Genomic DNA, 13641 nt, shown 5'->3' with positions numbered 1-13641 from the left:
TTTGGCCCTAAAAGTATAAAATCTTGTGATTGCCAAACAATGAATATATTTATGAAAGACGGATAATGAAAGTTTATGTTTCCCTAACTATTTTTTACACCACATGTTCAACGCAGGTTACATAAACATTTATCGGTTACAGCCTGTATTCAATGTGTTGATAACACCTGAAAAATCAGCATGATATCCATCACTCATGTGAATTTGTTTCAGGAGATCTCCAACACTCATCACCGTCTCAGAAAACAATCTGGTAAATTTCAGTCGTTTGCCTTTTTGCTATGGAGTTAGTTCACTTTGTTAGTGGATTTTATAAATGAATGCATGTAAAGTAGCCATAAAAATGTGGTGAACGGACGTTTTAGGGATGTTTGTCTCTCCTGATCATTATTAGACAGATTTTCTTCGACTATGGTTTACTATGTCTCTTACTGTCTCCACATTTGTAGCGGTGCTAATAATGTGATAAAAAATAAACAATCGTGGCAAGTATTTCAGTATAAAATCTATCGAGGAAACGTTTTGGAATATCACTGGTAGTTTTCTGAAACTTGATGTGGGTAAGGAGATAAGTTTAAATTTGAGGTGTTGGAGTAAGTAAAGTCCTTCTTCTTCTCAGGGCAATGAGGGATCTCAAAGTTCCAATATCTAGGCTTAGATATGGGAGAAGACAGGAGTCCTCCAAGGAAACCCACCTTCACTGGTTAGGCGCCAAAAAGTCTAACTGTTCAGTGTCCGAGTCTTGGAATATTTTAACAACATGATAAATTTTAGTGTCATGTTAGTATGGGAAGGAAGGAATTTCATGATGTAGTCTCAAGAGGATTTATAGTTACCACTAGATGGTCATCTGGAACGGTCGCCATCTGAAAGAATGAGGTTCGTTGAAGGAAGGTTCTTGATTTGTGGTGAGGTTGGATGTGTTCACTTCATCGCTGGATTAAGGACAATGGAAGAAGGAGCTGATTTAAGTGATTTGACTGATTTGAGTGTTGTTGGTGTGTCTGTAGAACCAGGGTGGCTTGCCGAAGGTTCTTATGGTAGGTGCTGGTGTATATGATTTGAGGCCAAAACAGTAATTGTAGAAATCAAGTGTGAAAGGTCGATTAAGTGGAGAGGAATTTATAGACTGTTGATCATCATGGGATGGGAGTGGATAGGTCTGGGTGCCTTTTATCCATTTGTAAGGCTTCACTTTTGTGGATTTGGTAGTGGAAGTAAAAGTTGTGATCAAAGTCGATGAGTCTTTCGTGTTTCTAGAGTTTCAGTTTGATATATGTGGTTTGCTCTGAGGTTTGGATCGACTTACTGATTGGCGGGAAAGTATAGTCGTGATTGATTTGTATGAGAATGGGCTGGCCGGAGCGAAGGGGGAGCGTTTTCGATGGAGCTTTTCTTTTTGAAGTGAAAGCGATAATATAAGACACCATTAGATAGAATATTATCAGGATGACATGATGATTTTGATGAACTGCGACGATGATACTGTTGTTCTGGCGCGAATTCTGTGAACGACATGGAACTTGGTTTTATGTTTTACTTCGATTGATTGGTTGGAATTAAGCACAAAGCAACTCGTCACTGGGGGTGCTTCGGTTGAGTATCGACTTTCTGGAGTGATTGTAGAGTAAACACCACTTAGGAATATAGAGAAGAGATTGTTGGATCTTCGAAGGGTAGATAGAGCATGAAGAGGTTGATCAGAGTTTCAGTGGCTACATAAATAGTTGAAGTCTGTGGTTAAGGAAGATACCATCTCCATGTAAGATCCTGATTTCAGTTAGACCAATTGATGTTCCGAGTTTAAATTTATCGATAAAAGCGATGATTTATTGCGGATAACAATCGATGGATAAGCCGTCAAGGATTACAGAAGAGACCGTAAAAAAGGCCGTTGGAGACTTAACGTATTTTAGGGGCGTAGCTAGCGATAGGTCTGTCTTGCTTGGTTTTTAACATGGCAATGCTCTAGTCCAAGCCATCTGCCTTCTGCCACTATAGTGGCAAACTTGGTCACAGTCCGAAAAATAGTTCTTCTAGTTGGAGCTTTTGTATTAACAAAATAGCTGCAACAGCTGATCCGTATTTGTACCACATTTTTTGCCTTGTAACACCACTCAGTAAAGCTAGTTTATTGAAAAAATGTCAGTCTTATCGTGCTCAAACTTCATGGTTCCCTGAAACAAAATATTGTGATTAGTTATGTGTATCACAGAGTATAGATATTTAAACACATGACCCAAAATAGATACATAATTTTAGAACACCTTACATTGATCATATTGTTTTCTTTGCATTGTGTCCTGATACACACTGAGAAGTTAGATACGTATCTGATACACACTGACAAACTACACTATGTAACAATATTTTTACTTTCTTTTGTTCCTGAACAGCAATTACTTATGCCTAAAGTATTTAAACACATGACCCCATAATTTTAGAACATACATTGATCATACTGCATTGTGTCCTGAAGTTAGATACGTATCTGATACACACTGACAAACTACACTATGTAACAATATTTTTACTTTCTTTTGTTCCTGAACAGAAACTATTATTTTCCAATTACTTATGCCTAAAGTAAATGGAAAAGATCTATTTTTCTCTTCAAACTTTGCTTTAGTGGCCTTGGTAATGAAATTTTCAAATTTACCCATTTTCTAGAACATTTCAGGTAGATTCAATGCTGAGATCTCGATGACTTGATCAGAGATTTTGGTCTAACAAAGTCGAATGTCGAGCTTTTGACATCTAGGCGAAAGGAGTGGGATTTGTTAAATGAAAGTGTGCAAGTCGCAAGTCAGAGGAAGTGTCACCGACATTTTTCAAGCTTCTTCACTCGTCAAGATGGGCTCTGCTTTTGCCACAATGTATCCGGTCTGTGCAAGGCAATTGGAATTGCCTGTAACCCGAACGAGTGGCGCCTCTTTATTGATAGCTCATCCAGAAGCCTTAAAGCTGTGATGCTCTATAATGGGAATAAGTATCCGTCTCTTCTCCTGGCTCATTGGTGCACCTCAAAGAGGAATATAACAGCGTCAAGACCTGTCTAGAAGCCTTGAAGTATGATGAGTATGGCTGGGAGGTTATCGGAGACTTTAAAATGGTGACATTCCTGGTGGGTTTCCAAGGATATTTTACCAAGTTTACCTGTTATCTTTGCCTTTAGGACAGCAGGGACACCGCAGCGCACTACAATAGGAAGCACCGGCTACAACGGACCGATTTCTTTGGGGAGGCACAATGTCAAGTGTGAGCCACTAGTGGATCTCCAGAAGGTGTTGTTCCCACCATTGCATTTAAAATTGGGTCTGATGAAACAATTTGTCACAGGTCTTGATAAGGAGTCTGCAGCCTTCAAATACCTTCGAGACTTCTTCCCTAAGCTGTCTGAGGCAAAGGTCAAAGCTGGTGTCTTCGTTGGACCACAAATAAAAAAGATCCTGGAGTGAATAGAATTCCCCAAGAAGCTCAGTAGGAAGGCAAAAAAAAAGCTTGGGGCAGCTTTCTCGTAGTGGTTTGGGGCATCTTGGGGAATCACAAGGACGATAACTATGTGGAACTGGTTGAGATTCTGGTAAAAACTACGGCAAAATGGACTGCAGAATCTCCCTTAATGTCCATATTTTTGACGTTCATCTTGATAAATTTAAGAAGAACATGGGAGCATGCTCAGAGGAGCAAGACGATCGCTTTTACTAAGATATACTGGACTTTGAATGCCGCTACCAAGGAGGGTATAACGAAAACATGATTGGATACCATGGTTGGAGGCTGATACGTGAAAGTGATTTACATTACAGTCGCAAATCTCGAAAAACTACTCACTTCTAAACATTTTTGTTCATTTTTGTATAATTTTAATATAAATACATGTAAATCTTGATTCGTATATTGTTTTATTCAGACCTTATGCAAATGAAAATGTGAAAATTTGCCCGTTTTTACATAGAAAATAGGTTAATTTCTAAATTCATTATCTAGGTCACGAAAGCAACGTTTGAAGGGAATATTCTGTACTTTTACAGCATAAGTAATTGAGAAATAACACATACTATCCAGGAACAAAATTTGTGTTATGTACGTTTCTGATACACGTTGACAGCGAGACACGTACCTGATACATAAACACACACACAAAACTAATCACGTTGACCATGTTAAATAGTTGAAAAAGTTGACAGGCATCAAAGAATGAAGATAAAAATAATTACAACGCGATCTAACAAACTAATGACTACAATACAGTTGGAAGTGGGCTCGGGTATGGCCAGGTGGGTTAAGGCGTTCGGCTCGTAATCTGAGGGTCGCGGGCTCGAATCCCGGTCGCACCAAACATACTCGCCCTTTCAGCCGTGGGGGCGTTATAATGTGACGTTCAATCCCACTAATCGTTGGCAAAAGAGTATTCCAAGAGTTGGCGGTGGATGGTGATGACTAACTGCCTTCCCTCTAGTCTTACACTGCAAAATTAGGGACGGCTAGCGCAGATAGCCCTCGTGTAGCTTTGCGCGAAATTCAACCAAACAAACAAACAGGTGGAAGTGTTATTTCTCACTATACGTAACTTTACCCCAATGGTGTGTTTTACCATAGCTCAAGTTTCTAGTGTCAATCGAGGCAAAAGTTTGGACTAGACGTACGGGATGAGTTCCCTGGGATATTTTCACTTTGAGTAATTTCATCTATAATTCTTATATTTATTCTTAAGTGACAACAAATATTTCTTAGAAACGTGTTTGAAACAGTAGAATAAATGTTTTACCAGTTTATGTACTTACATCACAGGCACCAATACACTACAACGTCTCGTAAATGAGCTGATGCTACTGACACTTTTTCACTAACTTAACCACTAGGTGGAGCAAGCGTAGGAAGAACGTCTGTATAATTCCTCTGTCTTTCTCTTCCCAAAATGCATTGGGAATCGGTTATAATTCACATTTTTCTATTTATTAATAAAACACATATGATAAACATTGTTCTCTGTAAGTTTTAAGTGTTTGGAATACAGCGTATCAGTAAAAATCGCTGGGTTTTATTCAAACAGGTTTAATTTATCTCACGGTACTCTAGTCCCACAAAGCTTAGATAATACAGGTTTGATCTCACTAAAGCTACTGAGTTGTAACGTTCTTCTACTGTACAGTAAATGTTTGTTTCTTTGTTGAATTTCCAATTGGCTGTTTGCATTAACTGTCATTAATTTTGAATGGATAGACAAGATAGAAAGCAACTAGTCAACAACATGCACCATCAGTTCCCAGACTACCCTATATCAATTAATAGAGTGATTGCCGTTACATTATAATATCTTCATGTCAGAAAGAACGAACATGTTTTTCACCAGTTTTGATAATCTGTTATTAAGAGTTTATAACGCTAAAAATCGCGTTTCGATACTTACGATGAGTATAGTTTAGAAAGTCAATCCTTTGTGTAGCTTTGTGTTTAACGATAAACAAACAAGTTTTGATCCCGGATCATAAGATTAAGTTGAGACCTCTAACCAGATCATGCTAGGAATTGCGTAGTAATTTCAACCGTCAGGTGGCTAAGTTATTTTTTTACTATATTTAACATTTTTAATTTATATCATGCATTCTCATTACTTGTTGTGGCAGGCTAAGACTCATCCCCGCTCCCTGACTATGATATAGTTATCTTTTATTCAGAATATTTATTGCACGCAAATTAACCACCACAAAGCAAACGTAATGTGTGAAAGTATAATATAGATTAGTTACCACTAGGTCTCTTCAGTTCGTTTATCAAATAAACCACGTTTTTGTTTGTTTGTTTGTTTTGAATTTCGCACAAAGCTACTCGAGGGCTATCTGTGTTAGCCGTCCCTAATTTAGCAGTGCAAGACTAGAGGGAAGGCAGCTAGTCATCACCACCCACCGCCAACTCTTGTGCTACTCTTTTACCAACGAATAGTGGGATTGACCGTCACATTATAACGCTCCCACGGCTGAAAGGGCGAGCATGTTTGGCGCGACGGGGATGCGAACTTGTGACCCTCAGATTAAGTGTGGAACGCCACCTGGCCATGCCGGGCCTAGTTTTTAATTAAATGACTCGTATCTAGGAATATATTAGTTTTATATAGAATATTAAGCTCTATACTTGGAACATATTGAGTTCTATAAAGACTATTTATAACGTTTTTTCACTTCTTCAACATTTTAAATTCCTCACACAAATCTGTGTCATATTTGTGGCACAGTCTTATTGAATATAGATAGATCATCAATTATAGAGATCACGTTAACGCGAGTATTTGTGGTGGAGAAGCGACACTTATTGACAGTAGTTTAAGTGTGTGGTTTGAACAACAGAGCCAAGTGTGTTGTGACAACCGTTTCACACCATAAAAAAGTAAGATAGTTTATAAGGTACGAGTCAACAAGTATAGCCCACTGTTCTCGACACTGTTCGATCTATTTCAAGTTTTTTTAAGTATCGGTTAGTGATGGAGGTGATGTGTAAAATTAATTTTATGGCTGGTTAGATCTCATTATCCAGGTGTTACCTTCAGCCATTAAGCCGGAGAAACCACCTTTATAAAATCCGCGAGAAGCGACGTAATACGGAATAGAAATCCTTTCATCTTAACAAGGTTAAATGTCGCAAGTCATTTCTTGTGTGGAACAATGTGTCATTTATATGATAATACCAACACGGCCCATGAAGCCCTGAGGTCTTGTGTAATTAATCGAAATATTAAATAGCATGCTAAATCCATACGTTTAATATTTATAGCTGGAATTATGTTTATCTCTTGCCAGTCACTCGGAACCGGCATTCCGTTATTTAACTTCTGTTAGAAGTACCATAGTTTCCACTTTACATATTTAAACATGTCGCAATCTACGATTTCGGTATAATAATCTGTGGTGACAACACCTTTTGCTTTTTTTTTTACTGCAAAGGTTTACGTGAACATTTTCAACGTTTTCTATGAAAACTCGATAACCAAACTGATAACCGCAGTAAATAAACACTTGATTTTACACTGACTAAATTTTCACCAGTTATTACAACCACACGTCAGAAAGTTGTTGTATTCTTAATTACAAACAGATACAAATTAAATTATGTAGGAGGAAAGGCAGGACTGCTTCAAGGAAGATAGGGACACATAGAGAGATGAGCACTTTAGACTGCCCTTCACATGTAACAAACTACCTCGTACTTCAGACTTTGATGTAACCACCTACCCTTAGTTAATTGGATAGAGACAGCTACTTGTGACACCGAAAAAGGTGTTGTTTTTGTATTTTTGCGAGTATATACTCAGTGGCGGCGCCAAGAAGGGGGCGCTCGAGCCTCCCCCCCCAATATTGTTACCTACATATATTCATAAAATATGTAAAACGCAATCGTCGTTGTTGCTTAACAATTGACATCAAAGAGACATAGATCTGTAGAACTCAACGTCTTCATTAAGACGGAAGTATGTGTCATGCGTCCCATAGGAACGTACTGAATGCACTGAAACTCATGCGCTGTATTGCCGCTCCATGTGTAATGCCATTCTGTCTTGAGCTTTGACGAAGATTAGACAACCTCGTTGAGTTCAAGTTACAACAGATCATCAGGGATTTTACTTGATAAACCAAAGGTTTCACGGGTATTTATCCATTAATTTCATTTATCGTTTATTGAAAAGTAAAACATAGCATGCATGTATAAGTGCATTGCCAAGAAGAAAGACAAGGGGCAGGAAGTATCCACACCATTGGAGCTTGCAACCATGCTGGAGCCATACAAGGATGCCTTCATAAATCTCCACAAACTTGTATGCATCGCTGTGACCCTGCCTGTCACTTCAGCTGCCTGTGAGAGAAGTTTCTCATTTCTGAAGCTTCTCAAGACATATTAGCGCAACAGCTATGGTAACAACCACACCAGCAGCCTTGCTGTCATATCAGTAAACTCCAGGAGGGCAAAACAACTCGATATTGATACTGTTATAGACACGTTTGCTGCCAATCACCAGAACAGGCGCATTGTTTTGAAGTAATATTAACTATAAACACAACATGATGAAAGATAGTTAGACTGATAATGACCTTACTTTTCCTCAGAGTGTATTAACTTCACATGGGATAATTCGTTTCTGCTATGTAAACTATGTCTTTGTGTTATATTTCTTTTGATTTGTAGCTTTACTCTTAATGGTATATTAAATGTTCAATCTAAGCTAATCTTGATTTTCTTTATTATTATGTATTACCTTGGGTGGAATTTAGGTGAGCTTCCTCTTTTACATATACGCATATTTTCATAAACAGATTTCTAATTTGTAATAATGAATTATTAATCAAAGTATGAGTTTCCAATGAAAACTGCATTGAAAACAGTTCAAAATAGCACACCTTCCTGAAATGTAACTTGGTATTTACATTATTATAATTTACCATCTATACTTCATATTGATGGCATTTTGTGAAGCCCCTCCATAGTTTACCTCAGCTCCCCAACGAAAATATCCTGACGCCGCCACTGTATATACTCACGGACTTTCTACACTTTCCGTCCCTAATTTAGAAGTGATAGATTAGAAGAAAGGCGATTAATCAATACCACCTACCGCCAGTTCTTTAGTTACTCTTTATTAACGAAAGGTAGAACTATGGGAAAAAGTCTGGGGAAAGATGGATGAGGCAGAACCTCGATTCCCAATCCGTTAAATTTTTGCAGCGTTATCCTTGATGGGTCTCATAACGCTGATTTTGTTGATCTTCAGTCTGCTCATGCGAAACCCACTTATCCAACTTTATAGTCTTTCCAATCACACTCAGATGGTTGATAATACTTGATTTGCTTGTGCCTAGCTTTTCTGCAAGCTCACGTACTGTTTTGTGAGGGTATGTCTCAACTGCTTTCCTTAACGTGTTTTCATCTAAGGATGGTTTCCTTCCACGACCTTCGTGGTATTCAAACCTTTCATCTCCATGTTGAAACCTTTGGAACCAAAGCTCAACTGTACGTTCAGTAACAGATCCATGGCCGAATGCCTGGTTGGTGTTCCGTGTTGTTTCGGAAGCTTTTCGTCCAAGTTTAAAGTCGTAGAGGAAAATCAGACGAAAGTCGTTCTTGTCCATGCTGCCTTGAGGGTTATGAAACTTACTCTGAATATAACTGAAACAGCAGACAATTAAAACACCTTGTAAGCGACAAACGTTGGCTTAAACAAACCATCGATAAGTTACTCAATATTCACTTTCTAAATGTCATTGTGAGAACTCCAACATTTATTTCCGGACAACCTAATATTATAAAAGTAAAAATACCGATTCAATCGTAGGGTTATCACAATGCCCTGGCTTTTCTATATATTAGAAGTTGTTAATCCAACAGATTTTTACTGATAATTATTCAGTGAAGATGCCACAAATTTATTTCATGAATGATAATAATTTTGATTGGCTCCCAAAGGAATTTACTGATGTGTGACTGCCTTGACTGTAATTTTCTGCGTCTTTATTGGTCAATCTTTTTTCGCAGAATTTATTTCAGTTAGCTATGAGGTGGTGGTGGTAGTACTTCCCCCATCATTTTTGACAGGCTATACGCTAGTATTCTACAATATGCAGTATGTAATCTACGTTATTAATATTAACAGAGAGTTTATTCCATAATATATCTGTGTGTGTTGTGTGTATATACATGTAACTATTATTGTTATTAGTGCCTTACAACAGTATTGGCTAACAAATGGTCATTTTCTACTTGTATCTGACTTTCTAGGTTTGCAGTATCATTTATTGCTTTCATACAGTTGTAGAAACTGTGGTCTGATTTCTTTTAAAATTATTACATTTTTATAATATTTTGACAACACCTATCGGTCATATTATGCTTTCAGTCGTTACACATTTCCAAAGTCAGTGCTTACTCTATGATCTACTTGTTATTGAACAATCTATATGCTTCAAACTAAATCAGGGCACATACTCTCAGGTACCACTGTGTTGTAATTAAATAAACTAACAGTTATACACAGTTTAAACTAGAGCAGGATACACACTACAAGCACCAATATGTTTTATGCAGCATAACATAACGTTTTAGAACAACATAGGACCCACTGATCCATCTTGGCTGTTCCATCCTCTAGACTAAACTATTAACAAATACATTTTTAAAAATCTTAAACTTAGCCCTTATCATTCATGTGCTTATTAAGATTTTAATTAAACGCACTTAAATTTACTGCCTCTACAACATTCTAAGGCAACCCCTTCTGAGGGCCAAACACCCTTTAGAAAATAAAACTGTCTTAGCTGAAGATGCCTCATATTCTGCTGAAATGTGTCACTTACTACTGCTGTTATCACAGTTAGTATGGAAAATGTTGATACATTAACGTTATTGATTACTTTCACAATCTTAAACACTTTTATCATATCCACACTAACTCTTCCTTTTACAAGATAAAACAATTTTAACGATCTTAATGTCTTCTCTGAACTCTTTCCAACAATTCCATGTCTTTCCTAAGATAAGGAGCCCATGATTAGACACAATATTTTAAATGTGGTTTAACGATTCACTCGTACAATGAAAGTATAACCTCTTTAGACTTGTATTCAGTATAGCTACAACATAAAATCCTATTTGTCCTGGCACTAATAACAGCACACTGCTTGGATAACTTTATAGAATGATCGACTATTACCTCAAGACATTTTTGCTTCATAACACTGTTGATGTTACTCTCATCCAAATTAGACTTATAATTCAACTATGATAACCTACATGCATTATCTTGCATATATTATAATTAAAACCCATTTGCCCAACTTACTAAACAATCTAAATCCATTTGTAAATCAGCAGCACCCTTTCTACGGCTAGCAACACCCAAGACCTTAATATCATCTGCAAATTTTCTATCCAATTTGCTAACGTATCCTCCACATCATAAAGATAATTTTTAAAAGCCTTTTAAGTGGAACCTTGCCAAATGCTATCTGAAAATTTAGATATACCAAATCTACACCCTTACCATCATCTACATAACGAACAACATTTTTAAAAACTGTTAAAAGATTTGTAAGGCACGATTTTCCCTATCATAAAATTCTACAGTTTGTTAAACAACTTTGCAAAGTATTTTTTAACGAATTTTCCAAAATTTTTCCCACAACTAATGTAAGACTGATAGGTCTGTAATTATTGGGACAATTGTTATCACCTCTCTTGGAAAGAGGAGTTACATTGGCTAACTTCCAATCCTCTGGTACCTGCCCACTATTCAAGGACTGACAAAAATAGTAGCAAGTGTCTCATATATCCCATCTTCAACATCCTTCAAAATCCTTGAAGGAAATATTATCTGGTCCAGGGACCTTATCATTTTCTAAGCTTCCCAGTTTTTTATTAAACAGATCACAATTAATGCTGTCATTTTGTTTGATCTCCTTTCCATCTAATAGCAGTACAAAACCTGGAATACTGCTTATTTTACCTGAAAAAATAAGTAACTTTAATATCCTAGCCACCTCATAATCACCAGATACGAGCCTTCCTTTATTATCCCTCAAGAGTCATAACCCTATCCCCCTTGAGGGATGGTCATTAAATACATTACTCTTAATGTATTTAAAGAAATCCTTACCGTTAATTTTTACATTTTTCAACCAATCAAAAACCTGATAGTTTTACTCAGTTTAAACTAGAGCAGGATACATACTACCAGTACTAATATATTCCATTTAAAGAATAAAACAATAGTAGAATGTGCTTACATTAACCGAGATAAATGAGTAATACTTCAGTTTTAAACTGGATTATGACATCACAATGATAGACCTAGAACTAGATTATAGTCGTTATGAACTTGTCTTCTTCCCTCCTGCTCTTCTTAGTTCTTGGCATGCTTATCAGATGCCAATCTGTGACTGGTTATCTGTTGGTCTGTCTTGCTGTCTCAAGTTTTACAAAGATTGTTTGGTGCAATGACAATTTATTCTTTTCTTACTTCTGGTGTTCTCGTTTCATTTACTATTTTGAGAAGATTGTTTGTTTGTTTGTTTTAAATTTCGTACAAAGCTACTCGAGGGCTATCTGCGCTAGCCGTCCCTAATTTAGCAGTGTAAGACTAGAGGGAAGGTAGCTAGTCCTCACCACCCACCGCCAACTCTTGGGCTACTCTTTTACCAAAACGAATAGTGGGATTGACCGTCACATTATAACGCCCCCACGGCTGAAAGGGCGAGCATGTTTGGCGCGACGGGGATGCGAACTCGCGACCCTCAGATTACGACTCGCACGCCTTAACACGCTTGGCCATGCCGGGCCACGTTTTGAGAAGAGATTAAGTCATTTTTTACCTATACTTTACCTTTGACCTCAGATTTTAGAAAAGAAGTAGGTTCAATAAATCAATTTAACACAGAGATACGATACTCTACAATCTAAAAGTTTCAAAATGTGAACATTTTGCCCCTGAAATGAAAAGATCCATCTTTCGAAAGCAAAGCGCTCGGGTTATAGGGTATCGTATTAGTCACTATTTCACTAACCTCCCTTTTCCTATTGGGCTCTGATTGTATTCACCAACAAAACTATCACACTAAAATTTACTTTTATCTGTTTTATTTTGTTGTTTAACTCACTGTCTCTTCTTTCCTAAATGTTTCACTTAAACTCCATCTTCCCAGGCGCAGTTTCGTAATCAGCCCTAAATTTTCTTCCTTTTGCATCGCTTGTTTTAAAGTTCGCGCAAAACTACACGAGGTCTATCTGCGCTAGCCGTCCCTAATTTAGCAGTGTAAGACTAGAGGGAAGGCAGGTAGTCATCACTACCCACCGCCAACTCTTAGGCTACTCTTTTACCAACGAATAGTGGTATTGACTGTAACATTATAAGCCCCCACGGCTGAAAGGACAAACCGTTTGGTGTGACGAGGATTCGAACACGCGACCCTCAGGTTATAAGTCGAGTGCCTTAACCATTTGGCCATGCCTGACCCACTTGTTTTGTTTTTCTTATCGATAGTTGGATCTTTGCACTCTCTGTAAAGTTACTGTCACAAATTTTCTGGAACATCTTATTCCTTCAACAGGTCTTTAAAAACTCTAATCGAATCTACATTGAGAATTCCCTTTCTATAACCTTGCTATTCTATAGGTGGGGAGGCCATATGATTTATGTTAAATTCTAGTGTTACAATATTCTTTACTGTTTGTAATGGGTTAAATTTCCAACTCAGTAGTCGTATCTGATACTTTAATACCAAGACAATGTCTTTCTCTATAGTACGATAAATCATTACGCTGCTTCCTTTTCAAATATTCGCCTCTTGTTTGTTTACACAGATCAAGAGATGCAAAGCAATCGAATTGCGTGGTTAAAAAAAGTGAGAAATGTTTAACCGTTAAGTGTGGTTTAGTTCACGAACGTGATCTTACTTGTATTGTGATGCTGCTTGATAAAATTCCATACTTGAACTTAGAGTACTCAAAAGGTGTAGTGTTACAAAAAAATACATTATGTGCACCACAGCGAATCTACGTTCTCAGATGGAGGTTCGACAATGTGAGTATTTAGTTCGTATTTAAAAACTAATGTCTATCGAGAATAAATACATTTAGCGTGGTGTATGGAATAGAGGATTG

The 13641-nt window shown here is 37.4% G+C and overlaps 1 protein-coding gene across 4 annotated transcripts in view; it reads left to right on the top strand.

The window, feature by feature from the left end:
- Nucleotides 1-13641, top strand: part of LOC143246429 (diuretic hormone receptor-like) — a 91680-nt gene that overhangs the window by 30851 nt on the left and 47188 nt on the right. The window lies entirely within an intron of this gene.

Source organism: Tachypleus tridentatus, chromosome 3, assembly GCF_004210375.1.
Source record: "Tachypleus tridentatus isolate NWPU-2018 chromosome 3, ASM421037v1, whole genome shotgun sequence".
Classification (NCBI taxonomy): domain Eukaryota; kingdom Metazoa; phylum Arthropoda; class Merostomata; order Xiphosura; family Limulidae; genus Tachypleus; species Tachypleus tridentatus.
The sequence above is the reverse complement of the archived record's forward strand: the minus strand, read 5'-3'. Positions and strand labels throughout refer to the sequence as shown.